Here is a 9,858-nt window from a genome sequence, read left to right on the forward strand (position 1 = left end):
AGTTGCTCGGACTACTAGATACAGGCATGCAAAGTTAATCAAACAACATAAAACCTAAGTTTTATGTGGCTTCTAATTTCTTTCAAGTCTGTATCTCCTGGACTTCTGGGTGAGATATAGGCAAGCAAAATTAATCAAACTATGTAAGTCCTAAGTCATTTCTTCACTTCAGTTGCTATGATTTGAGAAACTTCAAGTGTGTGACTTCTAATTTCTTTTGTGTCTATGTCTCCTGGACTTGTTTTGAGTGGGCAGAAGGTCTGAGATTGTACCTTGCTTCTATGTTTTGACATTTTCTCGTGCTTCTCCCAGCATCAACCTGTTGCTGAGTCTGCTTTCCACACTGGCTGCCAGTCCCATGATGCAGGGGACTGGGCTAGACACATGGATTCCTCTGATCTGAGGCTCCCAGGGTGGCAGAGAGGTCCAGGGTGGTGGCTCACCAACCCTCCCTGGGGGCACGGTCTCCTCTCCCTGGCTCATGGCAGGAAGCTTATCAAGGAGCATGGCTTTTACTCCTCCCAACTGCAGGCAGCAGGCCTGGTTTTCTTATTTTTGCTGGATTCCTGTATTATCTCTCTCCATGGGCTTCAAATCTCACTTTAGATCCTTCCTAGTCCCAGGAGACCCACTTCCCTCCTTTGCTTCCTCATGTTGCTATATTCTAGCATCTGGATGCCAAATCTTGGAGAGGATTTTTCTCTACTGCTTACCATTCCACCATCTTCCCAAGTACCTCAGGTATTTTGTAATAGTGCCAAATGACTGAGTAAAGCATTGTAGGGGACTGGAATTTAGCTCAGCGGCATAAGTGCTTACCTTGCAAGCACAAGGTTGTGAATTTGATTCCCCATACCAAACACACACACACACACACACACACACAATAAAGCATTGTCAAAAAAAATAGGAAACTCGTTAAAAAATGTGAATACAGAATGGACACAACAGAAGAATGAATTAATGGTGAGCAGACCAAGTCATGCAGTCCTATCAGACCAGAAACAAAAAAAGGCATGACAAGAATACAGTAGAGACATGCGGGATAAATGCAGGCATATCTCTACCTAATATATATTCAAGAAGAGAAACAAGTTTATCTGAGTTAAGAAAATACTAAAAGAGTATTTCCCTGAGATGAAAAAAAAGACAACTCTCTTCAATAGTTTTTGTGTTGTATGAATGTCATAAGACTGGAAGAGCAAAAGAATTTGCTGTCAAAATGCTTTTCTCTGTTCATTTTGTGATCCTGAAAATTCTGTATTTAAATTTAGCTTCCAAAGAACATGAACTGCCTTGAATGTATTCTGTCTGCTAAATGTACATAAACAATTTCTACAGTCTATTTTTAAAGTCCACCAGATGTAGTCAATCCATTGAATGTATTTAGCAAATACCTTGTTAGAGGCAATGCAGCCCATGAATAATTACATATAATTTGCCAGTAAATTAAGAAACACTGACAGGCTATTTTACACTTAGGAAAAAGCTATGAACAATAGCTTCCTTTAAGGAAGAGTGATTTGGAGAATAAATTATAGTCACCAGAGCATCCACAAAAGGAAAGATTTCCTCCCAATAAAATACATTGGGTTGATTGTATTTGAACAATAAGTTTACAGCTATACATTAAATTTCCCACTTCATAATTCCTACAATTTAATTGTTTTCTGTATAAACTCCCATTTAAATCTTAAATTTTTAAAGAAAGTGGGATGGTAGGAACAAATATACATAAAAGATAAGCATTGACTCTGGGAAGTAGTCTCCTAAATACTTGTTTTTAAAAATTCCTTCTCAAAATCATACTGAAATTTTCCTCTTTCTTCTTAAAATTTGATTCTATTTTGTTGCCTAACCACTGAGGAGAATAGGAACAAAAAAAAAAAAAAAATGGCAGTAGAGAATGACCTGATAGGGAAGAGACTGTGATCATTGCTATTTTAAAGAAATTAAACAATTTGTCCCAAGCTTCATCATTTATAAAAACATTCTCAGGACAAGTATATTTCAATACACCAAATTAATTAATAAGTCATAATCAAGGAAATAAACTTTGTTTCTACCTCTATGAGTTCTTATAAAATCTCAGCTTTCAGTAAAAGTGAGGTTTAATACTTATAGTCCTGAGACTGATTCATCATATTTTGTCCAACAAAGAAAGGCAGGACAGAAAAGAGAAAGTGAAATGGAAACTCCCCAAATCATTTATGCTGTTATTAGTGTTTTTCCTCCAAGGTGAGATAATACTGTGGTTTTAGCTTGATTTCCCTGATGATTAGTGCTATCAGAACACACATTTTAACCACTTACTTATCCAATCATTTAAATATAGGATGGTGAAAACTGGCACATTTTGTCATTAATTTTTAAAAGATAATATAATAAAAAAATATAAAAAGGCAAATTTTATCAGATTCATTGAGTACAAAAATCAGCGGGTTGAAACGACACCTCAGCATAGTCAGCATGTAAACAAATCCATTGCCCAAGTGCTGCTTGGGGTAACTGTTATGTACTTAAAAATATTTGTTGGACATTTTATGTCTTCTTCTGAAAAATGTCTACTTAGATCTATTATCCATCTTTAACTGTGTTTTTAAAATTATTTTTGCTAATGAGTTTTTAGAGTACCTTTTATGTTATGAATAGCATCCTGGTCATATGCATAGTTTGTAAACATTTTTTCCTTTTCTGTATGTCATCTCTTCCCTCTGTCACTTGTAGTCTTTGCTGTGCAGAAGCTTTTTAAATGAATGTAATTCTATTTACTTAGTCTTGCTTTTGTTTCCTGTGCATTGGGAGTGTTGTCCAAAAAATCTTTGCCCATTCCAATGTCTTACAAGATGTTTTCTCTGTTTTCTAGTAGTTTCATAGTCTCCGTTTTTATATTTAAATCTTTTAATTCATTTTTATTTGGCTTTTTAAATTTATTAGTATATGTTTGGGATACATAACTATTACATGCAGCCTGGAAGTTTGATGCATGTACATATTTTTATCTTGATCATTTTTATTCCCATCTGTGCCTTGAGCTCTTCTCCTCTCCTGTCCCAGACTCCATTTCCATCTATACAGACTTCCTCCCTGTCTTCACATAGCTCTTTATTTTGCTGTTTATTTATATCATTAGAGAAACCACGTGATAAGTAACCTTTTGTGACTGACTGACTCCACTTAAAAGTATGGTCTCAAGGTCCATCAATTTTCCTGTAAATGATTCAGATTTACCCCCCTTAATGGCTGAGTGGTACTCATAGTGTACATATCAAATGTTCTTTATTCACTATCTGTTGATGGACATACAGGTCATTTCTATGATTTAACTATTGTGAGCTGTGCTCCTATGGCTATGGGTATGTGTGTCTTGCTATAGTATGATGATTTTAGCTCTTTTGAAAAGATATCCAGGAGAAATATAGCAGGGTCAAATGGAATTTCTATTTTTAATCTGTGAAGTAATCTCCTTACTGATTTTTAGTTGACATTCCCACCAAAAATGTACAAGGTTTTTTTTTTTTTTGTCAAATCTTGCCAGTATTTCCTGTTTCTTTAGTCCCAAAGTGAAACATCAGTGTTATTTTTATTTGTATTTGTATAACAGCCAAAGATGTTGAACATTTTTCCAATTATTCCATGGTCATTTGTATTCTTCTATGATATGCCTATTCAATTCAATTGCTCATGTTTTGACTGGGTCTTTTATTTTGGTAATCTAATTTTTCTGTGTTTTTTATGTATATTCTAGATGTTAGTCTTCTGTCTGAAAAATAACTGGTAAAATGTTTTTCCCATTCTACAGATTGTCTTTTCACTCTGTTGATTTGTTTCCTTTGCTATGCAGAAGACTTTCAATTTGATATAATCTCATTTGTTGATTCTTAGTATTATTTCTTGTAAAATTGGGATTCAGCTTAGAAAGTCTTTGCCTATTTCTGTGTTTGAGAGTTTGGCCAATTTTCTTTCAGCTGATTCAGTGTTTCTGTCTTTGATCCATTTTTATTTGATTTTAGTATGAAGTGAGAAATATGACTCAAAATTCATTCTTCTCTTTGTCAAAAATCATATGGTTGAAGGTAAGTGGGGTTGTTTCTGTTACATTGATCAGTGTATCTGTTTCTGTGCCAATACTGTACTGTTTTTCTACTGTAGCCTTGAAATATAACTTGGAATCTAGGATTGCCTGCCTTGCTCTTGTTTCCCAAAATTGTTTTGGATATTCTGGATCTCTTCTGGTTTCACATAGATTTTAGAATTATTTTTTCCAGTTCTCTGAAGAAAGTTTATTGTATTTTGGTGGGGACTGCATTAAATCTATACATTGAGTCTCCAACTTATGAACATACTGGTTGTGAACTTTCATAGATCAAAGGGGCCTTAAATTCCAAACATTTGTAAATCCAAACAAATCAGGAAGTAGCACCCATGAGCCAAGGGTAACCATGGGAAGAGAATCAAGAAGCCAAACTATGCCTTCCTGTGAGCCAGTCAGTGCACAGGCTGGGAGACAAGAAAAGCAACATCCACCCTTCCCACTCCACCCCTACCTTATGTAAGCAACTGGCTGATTTGGAGGAACTCAGGCTGAGATGATAGCCTGAAGTTAAAAAAAATAATAATTTAATGCTTGTATTGTTCAATTGACTTTGCAGGCCTAAAGCTAGTAGTCTGAGCATCTATTTGGAGGATAACAATATGCATTATAGCAACTGTGGGGGATTTCCTTCTGTCTTGTTTTTGAAGTCCAATATTTTGTTCCATTTTACTGTTTTGTTTTATTCCTGTATCTGGTAACCTGAGCAACTATTTTGAAGTTAACAATATGCAATATTACAACGATTGTTAAATTTCTATCACTTTGTTTTGAAAACCTATATAGCTATTGTTATTTTGTTGTTGTCATTTTGCTTTTGTTTTTTTTTTGTTTGTTTGTTTTTTTTTGGTTTGTTTGCTTCCAGATTTTTCTATTTTTTCTTTTTTCTCTTTAGAATAAAAAAATCAGTAAGTAGCTCAGGTGTCTGCTGGACATTGTCACAGTTGTACTGCTGTGTACTCACTGTACAGTGCGAGGGTATGCAGTAGTGCAGTACAGTCAAGGACTTGCTGTATTTGTGTTTGTGTTTGTTTTTTATGTTTTACATTGAATATTTATGTCAAAGGTGTGTAAGACTCTCTTTGTCACACTTAGGACTGAATCCAATTTAGGAATGTTCTCCTGGAATGGGACTCATTCATAAATCATGTTCTCGCTGTACGTTGTTGTTGAGAAAAGTCCATTTTGACCCTGTTAAGAACAGGGATATCTTTCCATTTTTGTAATGTCTTCTTCAACCCCTTTATTCAGAGGGATATAGTTTTTGTCATACTGTTTCACTTTCTTGGTTAGGTTAATTCTGAGGTACTTAATTTTTTTGAAGCTATTGTGAATTGTGTTGTTTTCCTGATTTCCTTCCTAGTGGGTTCATTCTTTGTGTATATGAACATTGTTGATTTTGTGTATTTATTTTGTACCTCGCCATTTTGTTGAATTTCTTTATTGTATTTTAGAGTCTTCTGGGGAAGTTTTTTGGTTCTTCTATGTTTAGGATCACATATTGAAAATAATGGTATTTTTACTTCTTCCTTTCCTATTCAAATGCTTTCTTTACCTAATTACTCTGGGTAAAGCTTCAAGTACTTTATTGAACAGGAGTGGTGATAGTGGATACCTTTGTCTTGTTCATGATTTTAGCGAGAATGCTTTCAATTTTTTCCCATTTAGTATGTTACTGGCAGTAAGTTTGTCATGAATGGCTTTTATAATTTCAAGGCAAGATCTTTTTTGTAAAGGTTTTTTTAAATCACAAATGAATGTTGGATGGTGTCAAAAGTTTTTTCTGCATCTATTGAAATGGTTATGAGCTTTTTATCATTACTTCTGTTTCTGTGATGCAATATGATCTTGTATCTTGGAGGTGAAACTAATTTGGTCATGGTTTATAATCTTTTTAATTATTTGCTGTATTCTGTATGCAAGTATCTTGTTGAGGAGTTTTGCATCTATGTTGTTAAGGGCATTGGTCTATGGTTAGCTTTTTTCTTAAGTCCTTGTTCAGTTTTGGTATCAGGTAATGCTAGCTTTGAGGAATGAGTTTGGCAGTGTTTCTTCCTTTTTAATTTCATGAAAGAATTTGAGAAGCATTGGCATCAATTCTTCCCTAAAATTCTTGTAAAATTTTGCCAATAATTGTCAGGTCCTGGGCTTTTATTAGAGTTTTTATTATTCACTCAATGTCATTGCCTTTAATGGGACTTTTGAGGGTTTTATATCTTCTTGGTTCAGTTTTGGAAATTCATATGTATCTAGCAATTGATCTATTTCTTCTAGCTTCTCCAATATATTGGAAGACATGTTTTTAATCCTCTGGATTTTGACAATATCCATTATGATTTATAATTTTTTCATTCCTAATTATATCAATATGAATCTTTTCTTCTGGAAAATTTGACAAGGGTGTGTCTATTTTGCTAATCCATTCAAAGAACCAATTCTTGGTTAATAACAGTTTTATAATGGAATTTAAGGGTGGTGGGCAGGAAGCCTGAGAGAATGTTTGTGGAAGAGGAAGAAGGGTCATAGAGGAAAGAAAATGTAGAGAAATGTAGAGAAAGAAATATTGAGAGAAATTGTGAGAAAGCAAGACCTGTTAATATGTTGATAATTAGCTTGCATTTGGATTCCCAAAACATCGTTTTGATGAGGTTATTCTGATTTGCCAGTGAATGGTACTAGAGATTTAAGTACTGGTTAATTCTTACTCTCCTTTTCACATATAGAGACACCGCTCATATATATGCTAGATATAAGGAGGAAAGGAAAAGAAGAAAGACAAAGGAATAAGAAAGAACCAAAAAACGTCACACAAAACACAAAATTAAAGGGTCCTCATAGTCCTATTTATACCTCAGTCTGAATCTAACAAGTGAGCTCTTCCCACTGTGTTCACAAAGGAAGAAGCTCTGACTCTCAGTGGGGACAATCTGGACAGATTTCTGGATCTAGCTTTTCCTGACACCTCTGCTCTCCACGGAGTATCACTGTGTCTACAAGGTGCTTTTTCCCCTCACCTTAGCAGCCCGCATCCCACTCCTGCCAGTCCCTGAATCAGGCCCTTCCTGTGAATTGTCCAGTTGCCTCCTGAGAGAGAAGGAGTTTAGGAATCTGGATGCACTGCTGACCCCAACTGAAAGCTACATTCTGCTTAATTTTAGTTTAATTTCTGTGGCTGTTACTGAGCAAGGTTTTTCCCTTTGTCTTATGACCAGACATCTCTTAAGTCAGAGGGGAAGGATGCAGTGTGGTTGGGCCGGTACTCAGTCTTTCGCTGATTCTTGTAAGAACCTCCTCTATCTCTACGCACTGCCTTGCACAATAAACCTTGCAGCTGCTTCTGTGTTCTCTTTCTATAAGGTTCCAGATAAGAACTCCTCTGCAAAGCTTCTGTTAGGTGCCACTGCTCTGTGGCTCCTAGGCTCCTAGGGCTTAGCAGCTTTTGGCTAGGGGTGTGGGTGGGGTTCTTTTGTGTGCACCAAATTTGGGTGGTAGGCAACAGGCTGGACAGCCCATGGGCACAGCACTCCCAGTGTTTGGAAAACAATGAACAAAAACCTATTTTTGATGCTGCTCCAACTACTTTTCTCCTCAGGGTCTCCTTGTTAGCAGCGTCTGGCTGTTCTCAAAACTCTGTGGGCCATGGCTTTCTCAGCACTCAATTTCAGGTTGAAGCACCTGCTAGGGTTATCTCAATCTCTGCTCATGGATTTAGGATTTCCCTGATGCCCTGGTCCACAAATATCTTGTTTGCCAAGTTCCTTCTCCCATGTTAAGGGAGTAAAGTTTAGGAGTCTAACACAACAGCCTAGAAGGAACATCCTTCCCTGGGGGCATTAGGTCTTCTCCCAAGATGGTGTGTTCACTAGACTTGGGATGTTAAGGGGGCTTGTGATGCAGGCGTGATCCAGATTCCCTTTTTAAACTCTGTTAGGACAAAAAGGAAAAGCAGGGGTACAAGTGTAACAGGACAGTGCATCTCAGAACAAATCTGAGAGGGACTGATCTGGCACTAGAAGTCAGACAAGCTAACTCTCCTACAGGCTCTAAGGTTTTTGTAGGGCTATGAACATAAAAAGGGAAGGGGACCCGTGGAAGAAAAGAAGTCACAATGGGACTTTCTAGAGGGAGAATTCAATACAAAGAAGTTATGGAGCTCTGTGTGGGATCAGGCTGGAGGACATACATGGAGTTGCATGTTGTTTGTCAAGGGCAGGGTTGAACAATGGTTGGGAATTCAAAGGTACAGCTGTGTTTACTGGACCTTAGAAACCCACGATGATACTCTGCAACAGGTGTAAAAGCATAGCAGGGAGAAGTGACTTAAAATTGTCTCTGCTTAGCCCAAGATGGCAATGGCCAGATTCCTTCAAACTCCCCTGAACATAAATTCAATCTGGTGAGTTTCTCCTTCAGGTTCCTTCCTGTCTCTGGATTTCTTCACTTCCTCCATTTCCAAGTACCTATATTTGCCAGCGCTTGTCTTTACTCTTGTACTGCTGTCTTTAGTTAACCATGATGGGAATACCATTTTTGTTTGACTTTATTATCTGGTGAGAAGAAAAATTATAGTTTCTTTCTTCTGCATGTGGATATACAATTTTTCCATCATTGTTTACTGAAAAAAAAACTATCCTTTCTCCAGTGTATGATCTTAGAATCTTTGTTAAAAGTCAGTTCACTCTATATACATGGGTTTATTTCTAGGCTATGTAGTGTATTCAATCAGTGTATGTGAATATATACAAATACCATGCTTTTTTGACTATTATAGCTTTGTAATATAAATTTTCAAATTAGCAATGTTTGCTGCTTTGTTTTCATGTATAGAGTGTTTTTTTTTTTTCTCAAGATGGCTATGGCTAGTCAGGGTTTTGTTCTGTTTTGTTTTTGTGCCAAATTTTAACATTATTATTTTAGTTCTATGAAGAATGCTGTTGGTATTTTGATCAGGATTGAATTGAATTTGCAGATTGCTTTGAGTAGTATAGACATTTTAACAATATTGTTTCTTCTAATCCATTAACAGGATGTCCTTCCATTTATTAAATTCCCTCTTCAGTTTTATCTGTGTTATCAATTGTTTTTGAATAAACAATTGCCATCAATATGCAGTTTATCATTTAAGTTCCTGGGCAATTATAAAATGACTTTAACTACAGGGTAATTTAATTTTTAGTTGTTCACGGTTCGATAAAAAGTACTCAGTAAATGAACTAGCAAGTAGTTTATTCCTTGGAACAGAATAAGAGCAAAACCCAAGGCCCAGAATGGATCAGTAACATAACATCCACTGGAGTTCAATAGACTTGATAAAGGTCATGATCCTTTATGGATCGTTCCACAGTAAGACAACTAAGGTCATCATAATCTTTTCTTCATTTTCAAGTCTCATTTCCATACCTCACTCTCAACTTGAATATTTTTAACCTCTCCAAGTCTGGAGACTGTTATTCAAACTGAGAGTAGTAACAATAATAACTCTCAGAGTATTTGGGGAATTTTTTATTATCATTATGTTTGCTGATAAGTGTAGTACACATGAACCTTGAAGTCTAAACTGAGAATTCCAACTACAAAACTAAGAGTTTGTCTGTTTGTCAAACCAGATGTCAATGTTTCCTTTCAACTTGATAATATTACTTTAAACACCAATTTATGTAGGACCATCCAGCAATAAATCATAGAATCTGAGAATGTGATTGTTCTTACTCAGTGGTTCCAACATGCCTGTATTGCCCGAGCCCATCCCAAATATCCATCTGTTC

The sequence above is a fragment of the Cavia porcellus genome, unplaced genomic scaffold, assembly GCF_034190915.1.
Source record: "Cavia porcellus strain 051 isolate PalLab524CR breed Dunkin Hartley unplaced genomic scaffold, mCavPor4.1 scaffold_4, whole genome shotgun sequence".
Lineage (NCBI taxonomy): Eukaryota > Metazoa > Chordata > Mammalia > Rodentia > Caviidae > Cavia > Cavia porcellus.